Source organism: Podarcis gaigeae (assembly GCF_964106915.1).
Source record: "Podarcis gaigeae genome assembly, chromosome: 17".
NCBI lineage: Eukaryota > Metazoa > Chordata > Lepidosauria > Squamata > Lacertidae > Podarcis > Podarcis gaigeae.
In genome coordinates, this window is record NC_139694.1 from 31215220 (window position 1) to 31243121 (window position 27902).

At 44.0% G+C, this 27902-nt stretch overlaps 2 pseudogenes across 5 annotated transcripts in view; one reads left to right on the forward strand and one right to left on the reverse strand.

Annotated features, from left to right (window-relative positions):
- Window positions 1–562: 562 nt before the first annotated feature.
- The window catches only part of LOC310834958 (beta-1,3-galactosyltransferase 2 pseudogene), a 40964-nt pseudogene continuing 13624 nt past the window's right edge, over window positions 563–27902 (reverse strand). The window contains exons 1-3 of one of the 4 annotated variants that reach the window (XR_014568631.1): window positions 5698–5986; window positions 5144–5258; window positions 563–2728 (exon numbers count right to left, since the gene is read on the reverse strand). The product of XR_014568631.1 is annotated as a beta-1,3-galactosyltransferase 2 pseudogene (transcript). Of the gene's footprint in view, window positions 2729–5143; window positions 5259–5697; window positions 5987–19308; window positions 19738–27902 lie in introns of those variants that run through there. The other 3 variants (XR_014568629.1, XR_014568630.1, XR_014568628.1) reach the window with 3 other exon arrangements.
- Window positions 17060–18395, forward strand: LOC310834492 (beta-1,3-galactosyltransferase 1 pseudogene; annotated as a pseudogene). The gene has a single exon. The product of its transcript is annotated as a beta-1,3-galactosyltransferase 1 pseudogene (transcript).

The window sequence follows — 27902 nt, forward strand, 5'->3', positions numbered from 1 at the left end:
GGTTGTTCTTGGGATCCCCAGCGTAGCTCCAAGGGCACTACAAGGCCCATTAAGACACCCCCCCCTGCCCCTACCATTTTTTAACAACGAACTAGGGTCTTTTGGCTTAGGGGAGGGTTGGCTGATACATGGAAATGGAAAGCTCCTATAGAAGAGTCCCATATGCACAGAGACTTTGCGCCTGCCCATTAGGGGAAATAGAAAGCCCCGGACATATATTTTTTAGATGTCCTTTTTATGCTGAGATTCGTAGAGACACCATTGACCTTTTGCTGAAGAGGCTCGCCGATCTTTCAGACAAGTCTAAACTTAACGGGACTTTCTCTCCTCTTAGGCAAAGATCACAAGACGACCTGGATGGTAGCCAGATTATGTGCCCAGATCATCCTATAGAATAATATAGCTTACTAGGGAAAAGCTGAAGCCGCCCTTTGGGGCGCCTCAGGGTCAGTTTTTATGGTAGCCCAAATCTCCGTTGTACATGTGTATGTATATATCTCAATTTTAACTCATGAGCTATTGCTGCAATCTGCTCTAATTGTATATCTTTATGAATGCTGTTTTTATTGTTTTTATTTATTATAAATTATCTATCTATCAACATCTCATCCTTCAAAGAGAACAGGGGATGGTTGTGTTAACGTCTTTATGGTGATTCATGTATAAATAATGCTGCGTTTTGTGTTGGGAGAAGCTTTCTGAAAACAAAGATTGTGTGTGTGTGTGTGTGTGTGTGTGTGTGTTTATATATATGAAAAAGCAACAGAAGATGGCAAATAAGTCTTTTGCACAACTGGCAACAACCTAAAGAGGCATATCCTATGTGGAGTATGGCTTCCTACTGTGGAGGAAACTTCTACTGATCTGCTTTAAATTATTCTGAAGATGACCAGCCTGCATTTCAATATGTTGGAGCAGGTGAACTCTGCGGACACAAAAATTGTTGAGCTTTTTTTGGTTGCCATATTTCAAGAGGTAAACATGCAGAACATGTATATATATTTTAAAACCCAAAATCCTGAACAATTGCTTTAAAAAGTATAATCCCCCCTGGATGGGCATGTAGGACCCCAAAAAGAGGATATTTCTGGGAAATCCTGGATATATGGCAACCCTATGCCTAGTGCCACACCTGCATGGCTGGAGGGTTGCTCTCTTCCAGTAGGTGAGGTGGTGGCTGTGATGATCTCAAAACTCTGAGGTTGTCAATTTGGCGCATTAGTGGCACAATGGTCAGTTCAGAGCAGACCAAACAAGTTGCTATGGGCAGCTGCAGAGATTCTACGGGGAGGAGAGCAGTGTGAATGGCAACGAACCACATGGCACGATGAGCATGTTATGTGGGACCAGCTCGCTTCTGAGGGCATAAATACCGATTTTGACAAGCACAGAATCTCCCTTCTTCTCTGAGCCATCCTTCCCTTTCCTCATTGCAATTTGTTGGCTTGGATTTGTCCATTGTACAGGAACATGCCCGCATGTTGCCAGTCCTCTGTGCCAACTTCTCCACAAGAGGCTGTGTGTCTGTTCACCTCCCTCCCTTTTAACTCTTGCAAGTCTGGTTCTGGTCCTGAAAGCCAGGCCAAATCTGCAGCAGCTCCTCTGGCCCGTAGTGATGCACCACCACCACCTTGGAGAACTTGCACTTCTCATACTTGACTTTGTACACGTTGAAGAGATCCAAGGAGCTGTTTGTCATGCTGATGCCCAGCTCATACAGGCAGATTCCCATGAAGGCATCTTCCATGTTAATGACCCTGATGGTCTTTGCTACCTGGTAGATCTTCTTGGCCAGATCCCCAGAGAACACATACCCTGGGCCTGCGCAGTAGGGTGGGTAGGTTTCATTGGGGTACACCTCCTGTGGCACATACCACTTGTTGGCCTTTTCACGCATAGGCTTTGCATTCCTATAGATGTGACCTGTCATGTAGTTCTTCTTGGGTGGCAGGTGAGGCTGCAGCAGGTGGGACACCATGTAGTTCACATTGAGAAAGATGTCACTGTCTGCCTTCACCACGTAGGTGGCATTGGGGCAGAACTTGCTTATCCATTCCATGCCCATCAGAGACTTCAAGGTAAGGTTGTTGTAGGTATCCAGGAAGTCCTGCTGAATAATATCTTTGTGGATGGAACTCTCCTCTTCCAAAAGGTCCTGGAGCAAGTGTCCAAATTTTGGGTGGACACCCGTCAGAAAGAGACGAAGAATGGAAACCCCAGGCACCGAGCTCTCGTTGCCCCATGTCTGCCGGATGGCCTGCCTTGTGGCAAAATCCTGGGGCTCAGTTATCACCAGCAGGATCAAGAAAGGGCTCCTCTCCCAGCATTTCTTAGGCTCATTGAGAAGGAAATTATAATCAGTGGAATAGACAACCTCCAAGGGATGCCGCTTGGCCACTGGTGGTGGTGGTGGTGGGGAAATCAGACCAGAGGGCTTTGTCTCCTTTGTCCTCTCCAGTGCAGATTCCCATTCAAATACCATGGCAGTTTTACGATCGCCTGCGAAATTTGGGCTGCCTTTGAGCTTGATGTCGGGCGGCGAGGAAATCATCACAAGAGACTCCCATTTGTTCTTCGCTACAATTAGGAAAAGTAAAATAGAGCAGAAGAGGACCACAGTGGGCAAATTCTGCAGCTTGGTCACGAGCATCTTCCTGGCACCTTCACCTGCAGACTATGTGGGTGGGGGAGAGATCCTGGCCACCTCTATCCTGTTTCCAAAGGCAACCTGCAAAAGAGAAGCCCAGTAAAAGGGAGATGAATTCTCTCTCTCTCTCTCGTTTGTGTGTGTGTGTGTGTGTGTGTGTGTGTCTGTCTGTGTGTGTGTGTGTGTGTGTGTGCACGCACACAAGGGGAGTTTTGGGGATCAGGCTGGGCGCACATAGAATCAGTCTGCCAACTGCCAACACACTCAAACCCTGCTCATAACACCTGCCTTCTTGCCCTTGCAATCTGTTTCTGGAAGGAAAATATGCACTCTTGGGGATTGGCATTATTCACTCAACCCATCTATTTACAGATGCATTGGAAGCCGAATAAAGTGTTAGATGAGTTTGTGGGTATCAGACTCCTGAATTCCTGGATCCAGTAAATGTTAAACTATAAGCCAGACCTGCTTCCTGATGAGGTAATCACCTGGGTGATGAACCATTAAAGGAAAACAAATGGAAGGGGCTCTGTCTGAGACAGCAAAAGGGTGGGGCGCCTCCCCCAGCTAGAAAGACAAAGTTAAAGTTTGGGGGGACTGTGGTGTGAACTAGAGGGAAAGCTGCAGGCTGGAAAGGCACAGAGGCAGAGCATGATGTTTAATTTCTGCTGGGATCTACAGCTGTGGCTGAAGGAAGGTGAGGAAGCCTCATAAGGCTACATGGCTACAGGAAAACAATAACTTCTTTTCTTTTTTTCACAATAATATTTATTATTTTCCATATATGAACATAACAAAAAAGAAAAAATGAGTGAAACCGAAAAAAGGAAAAAAAGACAAGGAAAAAAGAATATAAAACATACAATACAACAAATCATCACTTGACTAAAACTTAATTAATCAATTAAGATCCATCTTCATAAACATATTATTTGACTTCTTCAAATCTATTCCATCTGAATTTCTTAGTAATTATATATAGCAGTTTCCAATATCATTATTTCATAAACCATATCAGTCATAATCATATTCCCTAACTTTTCATACATTTTCTTATTTATATATTTAATTCCAATTTAATCCTAGGCCTAATTGATTCTTTCAGGTGATTACGTATCTGCAGTGATCATGGAGCCCAAGAAAGTAAAATCTCTCACTGCCTTACATGTTCCCAAATGCTTTAGTTATCAAAGGGAAACGTAGAAGCTAGCAAAGTTGCAAATCAGATTTTGCTTCGGTAGTCTAATTCTCCCCAAACTCCAGGCATCATTTCCTCTGAGTTAGACGATAAAAGCACAATTTCATGTGAGAATAAAGTGATCATCTGGACTTTAATCTTGTATATCAACACTCCAATACTTTACATTGTGTTTTTTTGGTGCTGTTAAGGGTTCAATGGAAAGAATAAATAATAGTGGATAACCTTATTGATTTATTTAATTTCTATACTGCTTTATATTTTTAATAAAAATCTCAAAGTGGTTTACAGCATATTAAATCAATAAATCAATAAAACAACAGCCGGCGATGTTCCTCCGGCCTCATGAGGAGCCTCTTCAGTGGGGCTGGGTGAGTGTGGGCCTCACCCCCTGGGCCAGGTGGAAAGGGCCTTGCAGGGAGCAGCCTTCATGCCTCACAGTGGGCGATGTTCCTCCGGCCTCATGAAGGCAGCCCTCTTTAGGAAAGTTTTTAATGACTGATGTTTCAATGTATTTTTAACCTTCTGATGGAACCCACTCAGAGTGGCTGGAAAAACCCAACCAGATGGGCGGGGTAGATATAATAAATAACAACAACAACAATTTATTTATACCCCGCCCTCCCCAGCCAGGACCAGGCTCAGGGCGGCTAACAACCAATAATAAAATCAAGTTGATTAAAATACAATTTAAAAGATTAAGTTACAACATTAAAACAATTAGGGAGCAATCTCTTCATGGGAGGAGAAAGGAAAAAGAAAGAGGGGGAGGGAATCAAACTGATTCTGAGCCAAAGGTGGATCAACTCTGTCTTACAGGCCCTGCGGAAAGAAATCAGACCCTGCAGGGCCCTGGTCTCATGAGGCAGAGCCTTCCACCAGGCCGGAGCCAGAGTTGAAAAGGCCCTGGCTCTGGTTGAAGCCAATCTAACTTCTTTAGGGCCTGGGACCACTAGGATGTTGCTATTTATGGACCTTAAGGTCCTCCGTGGGGCATACCGGGAGAGGCGGTCTTGTAGGTACGAGGGTCCTAGGCCGTGAAGGGCTTTAAAGGTCAAAAGCAGCACCTTAAATCTGACCCTGCACTCCACCGGGAGCCAGCGCAGTTTGAAAAGCACTGGGTGAATATGCTCCCATGGCAGAGACCCCGTGAGGAGCCTCGCTGCAGCATTCTGCACCCGCTGGAGTTTCTGGGTCAGCTTCAAGGGCAGCCCCGCATAGAGCAAATTACAGTAGTCAAGCCTGGAGGTGACCATCGCATGGATCACTGTTTCCATATTATAATAATAATAATTCACCTGTTCAGTATGGCTGGTGGGCCTCACCCCCTAGACCAGGTGGAAAGGGCCTTGCAGGGAGTGGCCTTCAAGCCTCACAGCTGGGTGATGTTCCTCTGGCCTCATGAAGGCAGCCCTCTTTAGGGACGTTTTTAATGACTGATGTTTTAATGTATTTTTAACCTTCTGTTGGAAACCACTTAGAGTGGCTGGGGAAACCCAGCCAGATGGGCGGTGTAGAAATAATATATTATTATTATTATTATTATTATTATTATTATTATTATTAGCCTCTTTAGTAGGGCTGGGTGAGTCTGGGCCTCACCCCCTGGACAGGTGGAAAGGGCCTTGCAGGGAGCAGCCTTCATACTTATGGCCGGGCGATATTCCTCCGGCCTCATGAAGGCAGCCCTCTTTAGGGAAATTTTTAATGACTGATATTTTAATGTATTTTTAACCTTCTGTTGGAAGCCGCTTAGAGTGGCTGGGGAAACCCAACCAGATAGGCAGGGTAGATATAATAAAAATAAATAAATAAATAAATAAATAAATAAATAAATAAATAAATAATTCACCTCTTCAGTAGGGCTGGTGAGTGTGGGCCTCACCCCCTAGGGCAGGTGGAAAGGGCCTTGTGGGGAGCAGCCTTCATGCCTCACAACCGGGCAATGTTCCTCCGGCCTCGTGAGGAGCCTCTTCAGTAGAACAGAGGAATGGGAGCTCACCCCTTCCTGTGCATTCAATCTGCCAACCTTCTGACTGGCAAGCCCAAGAGGCTCAGTGGTTTAGACCACAGCGCAACGCACATTCCTTTTCTAGACCAGATAGGAACCATCAGCCAGGATTGCCAGGCAAATGCCTTGTGTTGTCTCTATCCCAGAGAAGGTGCCTGCCTCACTTGTTCCTGCAACGTCCCAAAGATGGCTGTGGCATAGCTTCTCCCTGAAATACCCATGTGGACATCCATGAGCATATCTGTCACTGCACTTTTGTTTGAACTGCTGCAATTCAGCAACCTAAACAGAGGAAGATGGAAACATTTTCTTGATTCCCTGTTTAGCATCATTATTTGCTGCTGAAGATGTTGCACGAAGCTTCTCACACGATGGAATATTGCTATAAACACGATGGAATATTGCTGTTGAGCTGTGTGCAATGTATTTTTTAAAATCAAAACTATATTTATTATATTCTCAGCCATTTTGAAGGGCATACTGCCAAAAAGCAGCTTTTTTTTTTGTTTAACTTTAACTAAATCTCTTAGCTTGCATTTGCACCAGCTCTAGTTAGTATTACCCCTTCCCTTTTTCCAGTAAAAGAAAAGGCAAAAGTGTCAAGGTACTCAAAATGCCTGATTTTGGCACTAGGTGTTGCTATGGCATCAGAAGCTGGACTGCTCTACTCCCCTCTTTCCCCCTTTAGGAAAATGCCCTCCATCAACTCACTTCAGTTTGTCTTGGATGCCTACATTTTTTAGCCTTTGCCCCCTCTGCACCAACAAACATGGCCGAGTATGGCCAAATAAAACAAGCACTGTTCTAAAATCAAAGTCCTACAAAGTCCTTGCTGTTCTGGTTTCTGTGATGGCCTGGGATTCGGATGCTGAACCTGAGGAATCCCAGCCTGCACAGGATTCCCTGCCTCCAGAACCAGCTGAGCCGGGGCTGGGGCTTGAGCCTGTAGGGTCCTCACCTGTGCTGGATCCTCAGGTGCAGGTACCAGCTGAGTCTGCTCTGGCTCCTGAGATGATGGAGGACCCATTGCCTGCAGGTGCTCCACTCTCAGCCCCGTCAGGGGAAGCTGAGGTTGCCTCTGGGTCTTGTAACCCTCCAGCCTCTCCTGAGCTGCTGAGGCTCAGGGCAGAGAGGCGGAGGGAACTAAGTTCCCGCAGGAGGAGTGCTCGCCTCCAGGCCAGGAGAGGCGAGTCACCAGAGGATCGGGGCCACCTTGCGCATCAGGACAGATAAAAGCCAGCTAGCCCGAGTCCCAAGTTGCGGGAGCAACGTTGTTAGCAGCCTGTTCCTGACTGCACCCTGTCCTGCCTCTCTGCTGGAGCTCCTGACCTCACCTGACTCCCTGCCTTGGACCCAGCATCAGCTTTGACGGACTGCCTCCATACTGCACCTTCGACCTCGGACTGGACTCGGACCTCGCCTCTCGGTTAGCCCACGGGACCAGCACAGCACAACTTCTGGGATAGCTGCACAGCCTGCATTCGCTCCATAAGACGCACACATAATATAATGTCTCTCTCTCTCTTTTTTTTTTTTTAGGTCTGTCTTGAATCTCCTTCAGATTAGTTTTATTTTTATTTTTTTATAATATTTATTAACAGTTTTTGAATACAATACACAACAACAAAAAATATAACATATATCTTGACATAGTTTCTTGACATCTTTGGACTCCCTCACGTCTCCCGCTCCTGCGTTCCTCACAATAAAGTTTTGCCAGCAATTTATCACCTTGTTTCCAATCTTATTTATCTAGTTTTCCCATGTTGTTTCTCTAATTTTAGATATCCTTTATTCAGATCCTAAAAGTTTAATGTAATCTAATAATTATCCAAAAAAATTTCTTTTCTTAAATCTAACTTATCTTCATAATTCCATCTAAGTTAATGGTGCCAAATTATTTATGATCTAGCAACCTTCTTAACATTCATACAATTTACAGTGTTTTTGTAAATAGATCTTGAATTTCTTCCAATCTTCTTCAACCATCTCCTCTCCCAGGTCTCGGATTCTGCCGGTCATCTCGGCTAGTTCCATATAGTCTATCAGTTGCATCTGCCATTCTTCCAGAGTGGGTAGATCTTGGGTTTTCCAGTGCTTAGCGACGAGTATCCTTGCTGCCGTTGTTGCATACATGAAAAATGTTCGGTCCTTCTTTAACACTCTCTGGACGACAATACCCAGGAGGAAGGCCTCTGGTTTCTTAGGGAAGGTATACTTAAATACAGTGGTGCCTCGCAAGACGAAATTAATTCGTTCCGCAAGTTTTTTCGTCTTGCGAGTTTTTCGTCTTGCGCAGCACGGTTTCCCATAGGAATGCATTAAAAATCAATTAATGCGTTCCTATGGAAACCGCCTTCAGACCAGGTCCGGGACAGTCTGTCCCCCGACCTCTTCTGAAGGCTGGGGGGGGGGGACAAGGGCTTTTCTTCCCACCCCCAGCATTTTAAAAAACCCCGGGGCCAGCATTTAAAAATGCTGGCGGGCGGCAGCGAAGGCAATTTAAAAGCCCCCGGGAAGGCAGGCAGGGGGGACAAAGACCTCTTCTGAAGGCGGGCGGGGGGCGAAAGTCTTTGCTCCCCCCGCCTGCCTTCAAAAGCCGTCCAGGATAGCGGGAAGCGCTTCCCTGCTATCCCGGACTGCTTTTAAAATGCTGGCGGTGGGGAGCAAAGACTTTCGCCCCCCGCCCGCCTTCCTGGACCTCTTCTGAAGGCCGGAGGGGGGGGGAAGGCTTTGCTCCCCATCGCCAGCATTTAAAAGAGGTCCCCGGAGATTTCCCTATGGGCTTTCTTCTTGCGAAGCAAGCCCATAGGGAAATTCGACTTGCGAAGTGCCTCAAAAAACGGAAAACCCTTTCGTCTTGCGGGTTTTTCGTCTTGCGAGGCATTCGTCTTGCGGGGCACCACTGTTCCTTTTTCAGCTCATTATATATCATTTCCCAGAAAGCCTTCACTCTAGGGCAAGTCCACCAGAGGTGAAAAAACGTTCCTTCGCTTACTTTACAATTCCAGCATTTATTATCGGACAAATGGTATATTTTTGCGAGTTTGACTGGGGTCATGTACCATCTATATATCATTTTCATAACATTTTCTTTCAAAGCATTACATGCAGTGATTTCAGCCCAGTAGTCCACAACCTTTCCCAGTCCTCAAACATAATATTATACCCAATGTCCTGTGCCCACTTTATCATAGCCAATTTTACCATTTCATCTTGTGTATTCCATTTTAGCAGCAAGTTATACATTCTTGAAAGTACCTTGGTCTTAGGCTCTAACAATTCCGTTTCTAACTTCGATTTTTCCACCTGGAATCCTAACTTTTTGTCAAGTTTAAAAACTTCCTTAATCTGAGCATAGTGTAGCCAATCTCGCACTTTATCTTTCATTTTCTCCAAACTCTGCAATTTCCAATTGTCTCCATCTTTTTCTAATATTTCACAATATTTCGGCCAGTTGGCCTCCATATTGAGTCTTTTTCGGGCCTTAGCTTCCAACATAATATAATGTCTCTTAACTCTTGAGTTGTTTCTTAATTGTTTCATTTGATTATTTGAATTTTCTTTGTACTGGTTCTTTAATCTCAATCTCCTTGTATTTGTATTGTTACTTTGCACTGTACCTTTAAACTCAAACTCCCTGTTATTAGCATCACCTGGAGTTGGCTTTAGATGTTTCTCAAAAAATATTGTTAGTTACAGTGACTACATTATTACATGAGCACTGCTCCACAGCGTTTGATATTTTCACTCACGTATATTCATTAGAAATAAGATGGGGTATGTACTCTTTTTCATTACTGTTTGTATTACATTTTATAATTTTTGTAAAGTGATATGTCATGCAGGTCATAGTCTGTAAAATTTTATTTTCAGTTTATGAAACAATTCTATATTCTCCCACCACGCTGACAAAGATCTACGAAACAGCAGTCAGTATCTGGAATCTCTGTTCAGTGTTGGACATTATATTTGCTGAATACACAAAGATTCACAGCTTATCTTTCATAATACAAAGTTTGGTACCTCGCTTCATTTAAAGATTTTCAGAGACTTTGAGACTGAGATTGCATTTTTAAGTTGTTATTGTTTGAAGGAATGCTATAAAGATTGTCTATGAAGTATGCATGTGGTCATCGTGTTGCCTAAACATTGTTGACGTTCTCTTTTGCATGACAGGGGTTTGTTTGGATACTACACTTGGCCTAGGGGGCAGGGCCCAGACTCACCCAGCCCCACTGAAGAGGCTCCTCATGAGGCCGGAGGAACATCGCTGGGCTATTGTTCTCTCTTTCCCTCAAACCCTTAACAGCATCAATAAAACACAATGTAAAGTTTTGGAGTGTTGATATACAAGGTTAAAGTCCACACGATCACTTTCTTCCCACATGACATTGCGCTTTTATTGTTTAACCCAGAGGAAATGATGCCTGAAGTTTGGGGAGAATTAGACTAATGAAGCAAAATCTGATTGGCAACTTAGCTAGCTTCAACATTTCCCTTTGATAACTAAAGTATTTGGGAACATGTAATTGTAAGGAAAATAAATTTTGTTCTCTTGCTCTGGCAGGGCAAACAGAAAATGAAAACTAGGGGGAATCTAAATCTCTCATGCCTTGGATGCATCACCACAGTGAAGATGTCAATTCTTGCAAGGTTTCTTCCTTTTTATTCCAAGTTTTACCAATTGTGGTTGCTCCTCAGTGACAGGGTCCAATTCAGAAGTACCCTCAAGCTGTAGACCGGCTCCTTCCAGCAGTTTATAAAAATTATGCATAGCATAGAGAAAGCAGATTCAGAAAGCCTTTTCTCCCTCTAATAACTCTTGAACTTGTGGACATTCAGTGAAGCTGAATGTTGGAAGATTTAGGACAGATAAAAGTACTTCTTCACTTCAAACTATGGAACTCTCACCCCATTATGAGGCAGGACTCGTAACTGCTTCCTTTTTCATTAAGGGTATTCCGAGGCCAAATATAGCCTATGTAGCCTGACAATGAGAACAAGTACAGGAGGTTGTTGACATTTCTTCCAGCAATCTTAATTCCAGTTTGGGATTCATCCAGTCATGCATGACAGGGGTTTGTTTGGATACTACACTTGGCCTAGGGGGCAGGGCCCAGACTCACCCAGCCCCACTGAAGAGGCTCCTCATGAGGCCGGAGGAACATCACCCGGCTATTGTTTTATTGTTTATCTACCATTATATATTCAGGAAGCAAGAACAAATGTTTTATATTTTTATTGCCTTGGATGTGGTGTCTGCATAATAAACCTCACATTGGTAAACCAATGTGTTCTGGTCTGGAAGAATTATATGTTTAAATTAATCACATCTTACTTCATCTCACATTAGTGTTTTTATTCTTTCAGCCAAGCCACAGAGAAAGTGTACCCTAACTCTTGTGGGGGTGACTAGAGGTTGAAAACTGGCAGAAACCATACCCTCCAACATAATTTTACTATTTATACCCCACAAAAAACCTTCAGCTCTTTGTTCCGGAAAGTGGTTAATTGATTTTTAGTGTGCTTCAAGGTAGGGTTGGTTCCAGCTGAATCCTCATACAACCCATTTTTACCAAGTGACCTCTGAGGTGCCAGAGCACTTAGAGAAATACCCTCCAAAGGTCTCTAAGAATGCTGCAGTGTTTTGCAGACAAGTACGGATTCAAAAAATAATTGAGAAAGGTATGCAGAATAGGCCTGGGGGTGTGACGGATGAGCCCCACTGCATTTCAAGCCAGAATAAGCCCTAAATGAGGGGGAAGGGATTTGGTTCACAACAAACCTCTTATGAAGTAATTTGTTGTTTAGTCGTGTCCGACTCTTCGTGACCCCCTGGACCAGAGCACGCCAGGCACTCCTGTCTTCCACTGCCTCCCGCAGCTTGGTCAAACTCATGCTGGTAGCTTCGAGAACCTTTGGCTCTCCCCACCCCCCCACTCCGTTCCTTTTGCTGCAGCGCCATCAGTGAGACGCAGGATCCCGGGACACCCCAATGCTCCTCTTGGGGTTTTGGGGTAGGCGTATCACCCTCACACTCTTCTCCTTCACTCCACAAAGCCGAATCTGACATAGATGTCAGATTTGTGGTCCGCCTGCCATGTTGCAGAGACCTGGAAGTGGGAGGTTTTTTAATGTTTAAAGGTAAAGGGACCCCTGACCATTAGGTCCAGTCATGGCTGACTCTGGGGTTGCGACGCTCATCTCGCTTTATTGGCCGAGGGAGCCGGCATACAGCTTCCAGGTCATGTGGCCAGCATGACGAAGCTGCTTCTGGCAAACCAGAGCAGAGCATGGGAACGCCGTTTACCTTCCCTCCGGAGCGGTACCTATTTATCTACTTGTACTTTGACGTGCTTTCGAACTGCTAGAGTTAGGTGCTTCAATGGTCCTGGAAAAAAGACTCTCCTGGAAGCAGAGTCCCTGCTCCCTCCCCTCTGTGTTAGCTGGATGACGTAGGCGTTGTCTCTTCCCCTTGTGCCACACCCTCCCAGGGAAAGGTAAATTGCAGCTGAGAAAGGCAGGTGGCAACCTTGAGTGAACAGCACTTCGGGCAGGTAAGTGCTCACCTGAGATGCAGCAAAAAGCACCTCAGAAGAGAATGGGAGAGGGGTAGAAAGGCCCTCAAGGAGGGAGAGAACAAATACCTGGAGCACTGAATGAGATTTCCTTTGAAATTGATGATGGCAAAGCAGAGCAGGCTTGTATTTATTTAACCATTTGCTTGGTCACCAAAGGTGACCAGGAGATGTATGCAGGTGAGTGAGCTGGGGGCTGCTGGGGGCTGAGCACTCTGTCTCTCATATGGCAGCCCCTTGTGTTTTTATACTGTCTCTGGAGGAGACCTAGTCTAAGGTTGCCATATTTCAAACAGTGAAAATCAGGACACAAAAGTTGCTAAAGTGGCTTTGGGGGGGCGGCAGTTGTTGAATTTTTGGGGGCGGGGGCAGCTGCTGAGTTTTTGTTGAGGGGAAGTTGTTTGTTGAGCTTTTTGGCAAAATTGCAAAAAAGAAAGAAAAAAGACGTGGAACCACTAGAAACAAGCGCAGGTGTGCCTGGACCATTTCTCCATATTCAGCAGAAAGCTGTTGCTTCTTCTGGTGCAGAAGCAGAAAAGGCAAATCAGCTCATTCTGTACTGGAGCCAAGACTGAAGTCTGGAGAAGGGCAATCATAATAATTTATTTCTACCCCGCCCATCTGGCTGGGTTTCCCCAGCCACTCTGAGCAGCTTTCAACAGAAGGTTAAAAATATATTAAAATATCTGTCATTAAAAACTTTCCTAATTTAACACAAATTGAAAAGGAAGGGTTTCAAAATGAGACAGGTTTAACTGTAAAAAACTTGAATTTATTTAAAGATAATTATGAAAAATTTTGGTCAGAAGTTAAAAAAGATTTAGAAATCTGGTCAAAATTGAAGCTTTCCTTGTTGGGTCGAATTGCAGCTATGAAGATGAATGTACTGCCAAAAATGTTATTTTTGTTTCAAACTTTGCAGATTGTGGACAAGATGGATTGTTTCAAGAAGTGGCAGAGAGATATTTCTAAATTTGTCTGGCAGGGCAAAAAGCCCAGAATAAAATTTAAAATATTAACTGATGTGAAAGAAAGAGGGGGGTTTGCCCTGCCAGACTTTAAACTTTATTATGAATCAGCGGGTTTCTGCTGGTTGAAAGATTGGCTGCTTCTTGAGAACACTGACATTTTGGACTTAGAAGGTTTTAACAATGCGTTTGGATGGCATGCATATTTGTGGTACGACAAGGTTAAAGCACACAAAGTTTTTAAGCATCATATTGTCAGGAAAGCATTATTTAATGTCTGGACAAGGTATAAAGATTTACTGGAAAGCAAGACCCCAAGGTGGCTGTCACCCATGGAGGCAAAGGCCCTGAAAAGACTCAATATGGAGGCCAAATGGCCGAAATATTGGGAGATACTAGAACAAGAAGGAGATAAATTGAAACTGCAGAGTTTTGAGAAATTAAAAGATAAAGTGCGAGATTGGCTTCATTACTATCAAATAAGAGAGGCCTATAATGCGGACAAAAAATTGGGCTTCCAGGTGGAAAAATCGAAATTGGAAACAGAATTGTTAGAACCTAAAACTAAGATTCTTTCAAGAATGTATAACTTGCTGTTGAAATGGAATACTCAGGATGAAACAGTTAAATCAGCTATGATTAAATGGGCACAGGACATAGGTCATAACATTTTGTTTGCTGACTGGGAAAAGTTGTGGACCACCGGTATGAAGTTTACGGCATGTAATGCCTTAAGAGAGAATATTATGAAAATGATTTATAGGTGGTACATGACCCCAGTCAAGCTAGCTAAAATTTATCACCTGCCTGATAATAAATGTTGGAAATGTAAAGAAACTGAGGGTACATTCTTTCACCTTTGGTGGACGTGCCCGAAGATTAAGGCTTTCTGGGAGATGATATATAATGAACTGAAAAAGGTATTTAAATATACCTTCCCTAAGAAGTCAGAGGCCTTTCTCTTGGGCATAGTCAGCCAATTGGTGTTAAAGAAAGATAGAACGTTTTTATGTATGCGACAACAGCAGCAAGAATACTCATTGCAAAGTACTGGAAGACACAAGATTTGCCCACCTTGGAAGAATGGCAGATGCAAGTAATAGACTGCATGGTATTGGCAGAAATGACTGGCAGAATCCGAGACCTGGGAGAAGAAGCGGTGAAAGAGGACTGGAAGAAGTTTAAGAACTATCTGCAGAAACACTGTAAAGTGTACGAATGCTAAAATGATGTTGGATATGAAATAATATGGCATCAGTGGTACAGTGTTAAAAAATATGTAAAAAATGTAATAGAAAAAGGGTGGAAAAATAAGGTTATATTATGTCAAAGTAAACAATATGCTAAAGGTGTTTAATTATAAGGAGGAAAGATTGGAGACATAATAGAAGTGATTACAATAACCAGAAATGAGTTTTGAAGAAGGGTAAGGATTTGCTGTATCTGATTGGACAAAGAGGAATACAAAAAAGGGAGGCGTGAGGAGGTCAAGAAAGAAGGTTTTGTAAACATGAGTCTGAAAACTGGAGTTTTCGTTTTTAATTTTTTCTTTTCTTTTTACTTTTTTATGTGGTGTACTGTTTTTGCTGTTTTGTGTTGTTTTGATGTTTCCTTTGTTTTTGGAAAAATAAATAAAGGGACGCAGGTGGCGCTGTGGGTAAAAGCCTCAGTGCCTAGGGCTTGCCGATCGAAAGGTCGGCGGTTCGAATCCCTGCGGCGGGGTGCGCTCCCGTCATTCGGTCCCAGCGCCTGCCAACCTAGCAGTTCGAAAGCACCCTCGGGTGCAAGCAGATAAATAGGGACCGCTTACCAGCGGGAAGGTAAACGGCGTTTCCGTGTGCGGCTCTGGCTCTGGCTCTGGCCAGAGCAGCGATGTCACGCTGGCCACGTGACCCGGAAGTGTCTCTGGACAGCGCTGGCCCCTGGCCTCTTGAGTGAGATGGGCGCACAACCCCAGAGTCTGTCAAGACTGGCCCGTACGGGCAGGGGTACCTTTACCTTTACCTTTAATAACATTTGAACTTGTGGACGTTCAATGAAGCTGAAGGTTGGCAGATTTAGGATAGATAAAGGAAAGTACTTCTTCACTTCAAACTACGGTTCTACCTGTAGCTTCTTCTCCCACATAGAGATTTCTCAGGAGACAGATAATTTATCAGTAATTAAATAATTCCACCCAACATCTGCCATTTTAGCATCACATGTACAACATGTAAGCTATTCCTGTTTCAGATGAATAATGTAGCGCTCTAAACATGTTGAGATTTAGACTACCTGTATTGCATGTTGAGATTTAGACTACCTGTATTGCTGTGGGTAAAACCTCAGCGCCTAGGACTTGCCGATCGTATGGTCGGCGGTTCGAATCCCCACGGCGGGGTGAGCTCCTGTCGTTCGGTCCCAGCTCCTGCCCACCTAGCAGTTCAAAAGCACTCTTAAGTGCAAGTAGATAAATAGGTACCGCTTTATAGCGGGAAGGTAAACGGCGTTTCCGTGTGCTGCGCTGGTGCTGGCTCGCCAGAGCAGCTTCATCACGCTGGCCACATGACCCGGAAGTGTCTCCAGACAGCGCTGGCCCCTGGCCTCTTAAGTGAGATGGGCGCACAACCCTAGAGTCGGACACGACTGGCCCGCACGGGCAGGGGTACCTTTACCTTTATTGCTCAATTTGCCTCCTGCACCTGCTGAATTTTTGCTTATGCTTCTTGTTTTTCAGTGCTGTCCAAATTTTATGACCTAATTTGGAGGAATTCCATATAGCATTATGGCAATTGTTCCATCAGTGCAAGCTTTTCAGCTTACCAGGCACCCTGGCACACACCCAGCTGGGCACTTTACCCAGAGTTTGTGTTTCCTTTTCGAAGTGAGGCACAGTGGAGACTGTGTGGTCTTTATTTGGTTAATTGACACATACATATATACAACCTGAGCCTATGATGGAGAGGGCCGGAGCATAATCACCCCAATAAGTTATTGTTTCTCCCGTAGCCCCAGCGGTGGATCCCAGCAGAAATCAAACAGCATGCTCTGCCTCTGTGCCTTTCCAGCCTGCAGCTTTTCCTCTAGTTCACACCACAGTCCCCTCAAACTTTAACTTTGTCTTTCTAGCTGGGGGAGGCTGGGGAGGGGCCCCACCCATTTGCTGTCTCAGACAGAGCCCCTTCCCTTTCTTTTCCTTTAATGGCTCATCACCCAGGTGATTACCTCATCAGGAAGCTGGTCGGGCTTATATTTTAACACTTATTGGATCCAGGAGTTCAGGAGTCTGGCACCCACAAACACATATAACACTTTATTTGGATTCCAATGGATCTGTAAATAGATGGGTTGAGTGAATAATGCCAATCCCTGAGAGTCTATATTTTCCTTCCAGAAACAGATAGCAAGGGCAAGAAGCGTGTCGGCAGACTGATTTTATGTGCGCCCAGCCTGATCCCCAAAGCTCCCCTTGAGTGCGTGCACACACACACACAGTGAGATAGAGATAGATGATATAGATAGATATAGATAGATAGATAGATAGATATAGATATAGATAGATAGATAGATAGATAGATAGATAGATAGATAGATACGATAGATAGATGATAGATAGATAGAGAGCAGAAATCTCCTCCCTCTCACTGGACTTCTCTTTTGCAGGTTGTCATTGGAAACATGACAGAGGTGGCCAGGATCTCTCCCAGCTCACATACAGTCTGCAAGTGCCCTCCTCCTGCCCACCAAAAGTATGGAAGGTGCCAGGAAGATTCTCATGACCAAGCTGCAGCATTTGCCCACCATGGTCCTCTTCTGCTCTATTTTCCTTTTCCTACTTGTTGCAAAGATCAAATGGGAATCTGCACTGGACAGGACAAAGGAGACCCCACCACCACCAGTGGCCAAGCGGCATCCCTTGGAGGTTGTCTATTCCACTGATTATAATTTCCTTCTCAACGAGCCAAAGAAATGCCTGGAGAGGAGCCCTTTCTTGATCCTGCTGGTGATAACTGAGCCCCAGGATTTTGCCACAAGGCAGGCCATCCGGCAGACGTGGGGCAACGAGAGCTCAGTGCCTGGGGTTTCCATTCTTCGTCTTTTTCTGACGGGTGTCCACCCAAAATTTGGATACCTGCTCCAGGCTCTTTTGGAAGAGGAGAGTTCCACCCACAGAGACATTATTCAGCAGGACTTCCTGGATACCTACAACAACCTTACCCTGAAGACTCTGATGGGCATGGAATGGATAAGCAAGTTCTGCCCCAATGCCACCTACGTGGTAAAGGCAGACAGTGACATCTTTCTCAATGTGAACTTCATGGTGTCCCACCTGCTGCAGCCTCACCTGCCACCCAAGAAGAACTACATGACAGGTCGCATCTACTGGAAAACAAAGCCAGTGCGTGAAAAGGCCAACAAGTGGTATGTGCCACGGGCGGTGTACCCAAATGAGACCTACCCGCCCTACTGTGCAGGCCCAGGGTATGTGTTCTCTGGGGATCTGGCCAAGAAGATCTACCAGGTAGCAAAGACCATCAGGGTCATTAACATGGAAGATGCCTTCATGGGAATCTGCCTGCATGAGCTGGGCATCAGTGTGACAAACAGCCCCTGGGGTCTCTTCAATGTGTACAAAGTCAAGTATGAGAAGTGCCAGTTCTCCAAGGTGGTGGTGGTGCATCACTACGGGCCAGAGGAGCTGCTGCAGATTTGGCCTGGCTTTCAGGACCAGAACCAGACTTGCAAGGACCTGCCTCTTTGGGTTGTTGCCAGTTGTGCAAAAGACGTATTTGTCATCTTCTGTTGCTTTTTCATATATATAAATATATATGCACACTCTGTTTTCAAAGAGCTTCTCCCAACACACAACGCAGCATTATTTATACATGAATCACCATAAAGATGTTAACGCAGCCATTCCCTGTTCTCTTTGAAGGATGAGATAAGGTTGAAAAGGTGAATCCTCAACCAGGGAAGAGCATTCAGAAAAAGCACCGTATTTTTCACACTATAAGACGCCTTTTTCACTTGTCTTATAATTCTGGCCGGAGACTTAAATGCCTATGTAAGAAAAACCCCGTTGTTCCCTATTTAATTCATATAAACTATGTCTTTTGTTTTATTATGATTTTATTAAACTGATTTATTTATATATCTGTATCTTTTTTTTTTAGTATTGTTTTTGTTTCTTTAGTGTAAGTTGCTATGCGGGCCGCTAAGTGAGAGAAAAGTAGTAACTAAAATAATGTTGTGGTTACGATGATACAATCTGAGAAGTGTTTTATTAGCTCTTAATATATAAAAAAGCCACTTGCCAGGTTTCTCGTGTACCCTGAGGCCACCCCAGAATAGACTCCGGGTGGGAATATGTTCCAGGTCATGGATATAATGAAATTGTCAGTCTCCAACAACTTACTGAAACTTCTTCCTGAAACTTTCACTTACTGAAACTTCTTTCGGCTTCTGCCCAAATATACTCTGGTTGGCCTGTGTTATTTTCTCCTACCAATAGGGAACCCGCTTAAGGACTGTGGTGTTGCCCAAAAAACCAGTAACACACGTTGCTGATTTTTGTTAATAAGAACCCAAATGAACCTTTTGGGAGGAAAATTCTGAGAAAGCTTATCAGAAACAGCTGTGAACTGCATTTACAGCATGCCATGGCAGCGTGGGTGTCAAGTAGAACTCTAACATATATTTTGGGCCCGAAAAGCGGCAGTCCTGTCTTCTACTGTGCCCCTGGGATTAGTTTCACCAGCCTTTCACTGACGGTTCCTCCATGCAGCCTATTATGCACAAGGAACTCGGGGGTTGTTATAAACTGCTGGAAGGAGCAGGTCTACAGCTTGAGGGTACTTCTGAATTGTACCCTGTCACTGAGGAGCAATCACAATTGGTAAAACTTGGAATAAAAAGGAAGAAACCTTGCAAGAATTGACATCTTCGCTGTGGTGATGCATCCAAGGCATGAGAGATTTAGATTCCCCCTACTTTTCATTTTCTGTTTGCCCTGCCAGAGCAAGAGAGCAAAATTTATTTTCCTTACAGTTACATGTTCCCAAATATTTTAGTTATCAAAGGGAAACGTTGAAGCGAGCTAAGTTGCCAATCAGATTTTGCTTCATTAGTCTAATTCTCCCCAAACTTCAGGCATCATTTCCTCTGGGTTAGACAATAAAAGCACAATTTCATGTGAGAACAAAGTGATCATCTGGACTTTAACCTTTTATATCAACACTCCAAAAGTTTACATTGTGTTTTATTGGTGCTGTTAAGGGTTCAATGGAAAGAATAAATAATAGTGGATAACCTTATTGATTTATTTAATTTCTATACCGCTTTATATTTTTAATAAAAATCTCAAAGTGGTTTACAGCATATTAAATCAATAAAACAACAGCTGGGCGATGTTCCTCTTCAGTGGGGCTCTTCAGTGGGGCTGGTGAGTGTGGGCCTCACCCCCTAGACCAGGTGGAAAGGGCCTTGCAGGGAGCGGCCTTCATGCCTCACAGTTGGGCAATTTTCCTCCGGCCACATGAAGGCAGCCCTCTTTAGGGAACTCTTTAATGACGGATGTTTTAATATACAGTGGGACCTCAGGTTAAGTACTTAATTCGTTCTGGAGGTTTGTACTTAACCTGAAACTGTTCTTAACCTGAAGCACCACTTTAGCCAATGGGGCCTCCTGCTGCTGCCGCGCCGCTGGAGCACAATTTCTGTTCTCATCCTGAAGCAAAGTTCTTATCCCGAGGTAATATTTCTGGGTTAGCGGAGTCTGTAACCTGAAGCGTATGTAACCCGAGGTACCACTGTATTTTTAACCTTCTGTTGGAAGCCGCTTAGAGTGGCTGGGGAAACCCAGCCAGATGGGCGGTGTAGAAATAATAATAATAATAATAATAATAATAATAATAATAATAATAATTGCTATTATTATTATTATTAGCCTCTTTAGTAGGGCTGGTGAGTATGCGCCCTGCCCGCTAGGCCAGGTGGAAAGGACCTTGCAGGGAGCGGTCTTCATGCCTCACAGCCGGGCGATATTCCTCCGGCCTCATGAAGGCAGCCCTCTTTAGGGAACTTTTTAATGACTGATGTTTTAATGTATTTTTAACCTTCTGTTGGAAGCCACTCAGAGTGGCTGGGGAAACCCAACCAGATAGGCAGGGTAGATATAATAATAATAAATTAATTAATAATAATAATAATTCACCTCTTCAGTAGGGCTGGTGAGTGTGGGCCTCACCCCCTAGGGCAGGTGGAAAGGGCCTTGTGGGGAGCAGCCTTCATGCCTCACAACCGGGCAATGTTCCTCCGGCCTCATGAGGAGCCTCTTCAGTAGAACAGAGGAATGGGAGCTCACCCCTTCCTGTGCATTCAATCTGCCAACCTTCTGACTGGCAAGCCCAAGAGGCTCAGTGGTTTAGACCACAGCGCAACATACGTTCCTTTTCTAGACCTGATAGGAACCATCAGCCAGGATTGCCAGGCAAATGCCTTGTGTTGTCTCTATCCCAGAGAAGGTGCCTGCCTCACTTGTTCCTGCAACGTCCCAAAGATGGCTGTGGCATAGCTTCTCCCTGAAATACCCATGTGGACATCCATGAGCATATCTGTCACTGCACTTTTGTTTGAACTGCTGCAACTCAGCAACCTAAACAGAGGAAGATGGAAACATTTTCTGGATTCCCTGTTTAGCATCATTATTTGCCGCTGAAGATGTTGCACGAAGCTTCTCACACATTGTGACAGACTCGAAAGCTCCTTGAGGAAAAGAAACATTGGCAGTCATGGAAGAGAAGTAAACGTGCTCCCACCTATTTTCCACCCTAGCCGTTATCGCCACAGACCACCCTATTTGTGAATTTTGTTGATCCTAAGAAGAGGTTTCTCTGATGTAAGCCATTGCTTTAGATTTGGGGGAGGAGGTTGCAGAGTCAACAGTCACACATGCAATTATTCAACACCTGGAGGTCCACAGGTTCTCCACTCCCAGTACGTTTCCGAGCACAATTCAAAGTGTCGGTGCTGACCTTTAAAGCCCTAAACGGCCTCGGTCCTGTATACCTGAAGGAGCATCTCCACCCCCATCGTTCAGCCCGGACACTGAGATCCAGCGCCGAGGGCCTTCTGGCGGTTCCCTCATTGCGAGAAGTAAGGTTACAGGGAACCAGGCAGAGGGCCTTCTCGGTAGTGGCGCCTGCCCTGTGGAACGCCCTCCCAGCAGATGTCAAAGCAATAAACAACTATTTTACTTTTAAAAGACAACTGAAGGTAGCCCTCTTTAGGGAAGTTTTTAATGTCTGATGCTGTACTGTCTTTAATATTCAGTTGGAAGCTGCCCAGAGTGGCTGGGGAAACCCAGCTGGTTGGGCGGGGTATAAATAATAAATTATTATTATTACTGAAGTTTTAGATTTTCTGTTGCACCTGTTTCTTTATAAACACGTTGGAATATTGCTGTTGAGATGTGTGCAATGCATTTTTTAAAATCGAAACTATATTTACTATATTTTCAGCCATTTTGAAGGGCATACTGCCAAAAAGCAGCTTTTTTTGGTTTAACTTTAACTAAATCTCTTAGCTTGCATTTGCACCAGCTCTAGTCAGCATTACCCCTTCCCTTTTTCCAGTAAAAGAAAAGGCAAAAGTGTCAAGGTACTCAAAATGCCTGATTTTGGCACTAGGTGTTGCTATGGCATTAGAAGCTGGACAGTTCTTCTCGCCTCTTTCCCCCTTTAGGAAAATGCCCTCCATCAACTCACTTCAGTTTGTCTTGGATGCCTACATTTTTTAGCCTTTGCCCCCTCTGCACCAACGAACGTGGCCAAGTATGGCCAAATAAAACAAGGCACTGTTCTAAGATCGAAGTCCTACATTCCTTTATTGCAAGATAGAAAATGTGGGAAGGTGAGGTTGCATTGCATGTATTTAAAGCACAGATGGGGAACTTGTGATCTACAGGTGCTGGACTGTTCCATCATCCCTGACCATTGGCCCTGCTGGCTGGAGATTATGAAAGCTCCAGCCCAACAACATATTGGAGGGCATGGACATGTTTTCCATCTCTGACTTACAGCTTTGCTACTGTTGCAATGCAGATAAGAGAGTCCACAAAGAAATCATAATGTTGAGCAGGGATTTGAAGGGAGAGAGCTGAGAAAAGTAGTTCCAAGTGTAGGAGGCGGAAGATTAGCTGCATATTCATTTATATGAGCAGCAAGTCTTTTGGCCAGAAGGTGGAGCCCAGAAGCCACTATATGGTGGCAATTGTCTTGGCAGGCATGGAGGAAAACATCTGTGCAGACAACAATGGAAAAAGATGTGAAACCCAGCAACCCACACTCAGGAAACCTGATTGTTGCAGTTAGACAGCACACTGGGATGGTAAACCATGGCTTGTTCCTAGGTTTTTGTTTTTAAATAACGAGTCAGAATGACCACAATTTCTGAAGTTTCGATGTACAGTGGTACCTCAGTTTTTGAACAACTTAGTTCATGAACAACTTGGAACTCAAATGCTGCAAAATCGGAAGTAGGTGTTCCAGTTTTTGAACTTTTTTTTTGGAAGCTGAACGTCCTCCGTTTTGAGTCCGTGTTTCTTGTTGCGCTGCTAATTTGTGTCCTCCCATTGTAATTCAAGCCTTCCGTTTCTGATTGCAGTGTTCTGAGGTGATATTTGGAGTTATATTTGGTGCTTTTGTTTTTGCTATTTATTTTGGGTTTTTTGTTTTGAGGCTCTTTCAGTTAATTTTTTTTGGTGACTGTGTGGATCCCAGTTCAGCTATTGATTGATTGATTGATTGTGTGATTGCGGAAATGGATAAAAGCCACCCATTCATACAGTGACTATCATCAGTGCAGGTAAGAATATTTTTTTAAAAAAATTATCATCTACAATACTGTTTTATTTATTGTATAGTAGAGTACATTGTTTATTGCTTTCATTTTATGGATTCATGGTCCTGTTAGACAGTAAAATTCATGTTAAATTGCTGTTTTAGGGGTTGTTTTTAAAAGTCTGGAACGGATTAATCCATTTTGCATTACTTTCTATGGGAAAGCATGCCTTGGTTTTGGAACACTTTGATTTTGGAACAGACTTCCGGAACGGATTAAGTTTGAGAACCAAGGTACCACTGTAAAGGGAAGCTTGATTTATTCTTAAAGAAAAGCAGAAGCTTTCAGTTCATTCCAGCGCCATGTCCCGCTGCTGTCCCTTATTGATGGATGTCCCTTAAATGTCCCTTAAATGATGTCCCTTAAATTTCAAAGGAAGCAGCTCCTCTCCCTCTCTCCCTGCTGGCCAGGGAGGAGGCAGGCTCCAGCTGTGTTGCTTGGCTGTGTTGCTCACCCAATAAGAAGTCTAAGAATGACTGGGGGTGGAGCTTGCATGCCTTGTGTGTGGCTAGTTAATGCAAGCTGAGGGGTTTTTTGAATGCTGGACGCCATTTTGTTGCACGTGCTGCTGCAAACTTTGCAGTGCAAAACCAGGCCGGGGAGCCATCTTAAGTTGAGGCTGCATAGGCCTTGTGGTGCATGTGATTCAGATTCTGTTCAGTTGAACCTCTGGTTACAAAGTTGGTTGGACAGTGTTCTTGAAGCTACCCAGCATGAGTTTGACCAGACTGCAGGAGGACAGGAAGACTGGAGTGCCTAGATCAGGTGAGGCTGCAGGTCCCTTATCTTGGCTGCTGGTCCCTTATTTTCAAGGCTGCTGGTCCCTTATTTTCAAATCTGTAAGTTGACAGCTATGAGCTGAGGTGGTGCAAAATTTTCAAAGATGATGCTGTTAAGGTGCTACACTCAATATGCCAGCAAATTTGGAAAACTCAGCAGTGGCCAAAGGATTGGAGAAGATCAGTCTACATCCCAATTCCAAAGAAGGGCAGTGCCAAAGAATGCTCCAACTATCGTACAATTGGACTCATTTCACACGCTAGCAAGGTTATGCTTAAAATTCTACAAGGCAGGTTTAAGCAGTATGTGGACCGAGAACTCCCAGAAGTGCAAGCTGGATTTCAAAGGGGCAGAGGAACCAGAGACCAAATTGCAAACATGCGCTGGATTATGGAGAAAGCTAGAGAGTTCCAGAAAGACATCTACTTCTGCTTCATTGACTATGCAAAAGCCTTTGACTGTGTCACCCACAGCAAACTATGGCAAGTTCTTAAATGGGAGTGCCTGATCACCTCATCTGTCTCCTGAGAAATCTCTATGTGGGACAAGAAGCTACAGTTAGAACTGGATATGGAACAACTGATTGGTTAAAATTTGGGAAAGTGTTGGAGATAAGCAGTGTCCAGTGCACAGCGGAATGATGAAAAGTACGTGCCAACATGCTCTATATTACTTTATTTACACTTCAAAGCTGGTAATTTACAAAAAAACATTTTCCCTCTGCCGGAGCAGAGAAAGGCATCCTCTCTCCTCTAAAGCACGGAGAGAATCACACTGAACTGCAAAGAACAGTGAAAAACAGGAAACCAGTGTACGTCACATCCAGTCTCCTGTCCCGTGAGAAAACCCAACAGCACTTGACTGTGGAATGTAAACATTGTCTTGTGACAAGCACTTCGCTGCTCAGTGAAGGAAGCAGAAACCAACATCCTCCCCCTTTCTGTGAACATCACTGGGCAGCGTGTTCGTACAATATCAGCACAAACCCAACTTCTGCACATAGGTACAGTGTTGATCCCTTGATACAATCTTGGACAATACATCAGCAGGAATTTCATTACCTGGCATATAGGACACAGTTACGAGTCCCTTCTGAATACGTTCCCTAGCATGTTGCAACTTTAATTGCAAGTGCTTCGTGCTTTGCTTACAACCTTCAGAATTCAGCAAAGCCAAACATGCTTTGTTGTCCTGGTAAACCTGGATTGGACATTTGACAGGAATTTTTATGTCTTTGCACAATTGTAACAACCATTCACAATCCTTAAGTGAATAAGACAGTGCATTCAGTTCAGCTTCACAAGTACTTAAGCTAACTGTTGTTTGCTTCTTGCATGACCAATCAAATAGACCCTGATTGTACTTATAGCAAACTCCAGACGTACTTTTCCTGTCTGTAGTGTCACTTCCAAAACTTGCATCTGCAAATATCTCAAGACCACCAGACTTCTGATTGTTAAATCTCAGTCTGTAATGCATAGTGCCTTTCAAATACCGCGCTATGCGTTTCAGAGCTTTCCAATCCTTAATAGTAGGATTGTTGACTTGTCTGCTTAGCAAATTACAGCTAACAGCAATGTCTGGTCTTGAACATCTGGCAATGAAGTTTAGCTTGCCTAGCACACTTCTGTACAGTGTAGTATCAGAAAAAGCTTCTCCAGTGTCATCTACCTGATAACCTGTTGTCATCGGTGTGTCTACAGGGTTAGCATCCATCAGGTTTAGTTTGCTTAACACATCAGCAATTTTCCGTGACTGGTGTACTAGAATGTTACCATCTTGATCTCTCTCTATTTCCAGAGATAGGTAGTTGTTTACCTCACCAAGATCTTTCATGTCAAAGTGCTCTTTCAGTTGAGCTAGGGCGTTATTGTACATTGTGACATCCTTCCAAAAGAATAAAAGATCATCAACATAAAACAAACAATACAGTTTCTTTTGCCCCTCCTCTTTGACAAATACACATGGATCAGCTTTCCCTTGCTTAAAACCTAGAGAAAACAATACTTCAGTGAGTTTTGTGTGCCAACACCGTGCACTTTGTTTGAGACCATAAAGGGACTTCTTCAGAGCACAAACAAATCCCTGTTTTACCTGTACGCCATCAGGTGGAAGCATATAAAGTGATTCATCTAGAGATCCGTACAGAAAAGCTGTATTCACATCATGGTGACTAATGTGTAGATTCTCTTCTGCAGCTAGCTTGAGCATAAGCCTAATGCTCTCATACCTCACGGTGGGTGAGTAGGTCTCGTGATAGTCTTCACCTGGTACCTGTGCAAAACCTCTGGCTACCAATCTGGCTTTGTGTCTGACTATCTTGCCATTTTGATCTGTCTTCGCTTTGAAGACCCATTTGCTTCCAAGCAGTTTCATTCCTGGAACTACTGGAACAAGGTCCCATGTTTTGTTCCTTTCCAAGGAATCAAGCTCAGCCTTCATGGCATTTAACCATGGCTCAGCTTCCTTTGAATCCAAATCCTGGATTTCTTGGAAACTTGAAGGTTCAAACACCTTCTTGGTGCTTTTAACAGCTGTTACTGCTATCTTAGCAAACTCATCAGCAAATCTCTTTGGAGGTCTGCCTTTTGTTGCTCTCTGTGACCTACGAATTAGTCTTAAGTCTTCAACACTCTCCTCTTCCTTCTTAGGAGAAAAGTGACCTATTGTGAACAATGGTTCCTCCAATTCTTGATCAGAGCTTTCAGAGGGTCGCATAGAGGCTTTCGCACTCTTGAAATCCTCTGAATCACCCGATTCAGTTTCAGACTCAGAATCAGAACCTTCATCAGTGGGTGTGGGTTGTTGCGGTTGCTTTTGACTATCCTCAGTTTCATCACTGTCATCAGGATAACATTGGAAAATTCCCACATTCTCCCCCCACTTGGCATTGTACTCAACACTTCTTGTGAGCTTAATTGTCTTAGAGTCAGTCATCATTATTCTGTAAGACCCTTTCTGATAACCTAGAAAGATACCATGCAATCCACGCTTGTCTAACTTGGAGTTTTGTGGTGAGTGAACCCACATGTCAGAACCAAAAATTTTCATGTGTTTGATGTATGGCTTCTTGCCAAACATCTTCTCATAGGGGGTACAACCAATCGCTGAAGATAACCTGCGATTATAACTGTAAGTGAAACATGAGAGAGCTTCGGCCCAATAACTCTCTGGAAGATTGGCATCATGCAGCAAGGTTTTTAACCCTTGAAGCAATGTCTGATTTGCTCGTTCCGCAAGTCCATTCTGCCATGGCGAGCGAGGACTAGACAAATCGTGTTGAATTCCTTTCTCAGTCAGAAAAGCTTCAAACTGCTGAGAAGTGAATTCTCCCCCGCGATCACTGAAAAGAGTCTTTACCTTCTTACCATGCATATTTCCCAACCAAGCACAGAATTCCTTGAACCTTGGAAAAGCCTCTGATTTCTGCTTGAGATTGTACACATAAATATACCTGGAAAATGCATCAATGAGAACCATGAAGTACCTGTTTCCACCCAAAGAGGGCGCTAGTGGTCCAACCAAATCAGCATGAACAACCTGGTATGGTTCTGTAGCTTGCCTACTAGACACCTTACCTTTCGCAGCCATTTTTACCTTGTTTGCTGCGCATGCCTTGCACTTCATGTGGTACCTGCAGGGTTTAATAGTCATACCTTCAACCAAGGCAGGCATTTTAGATACTGCCTCAAAATGCAAATGACCAAATTTTCGATGAAAATCGTGAATACATTCTGCATGCAAACTTTTGTTAGAACCTGCAATGCAACAAGTGTCATCCTGCACAACATCATCAAAATACAAAACATACAAACGATCAACATATTCAGCATGCAAT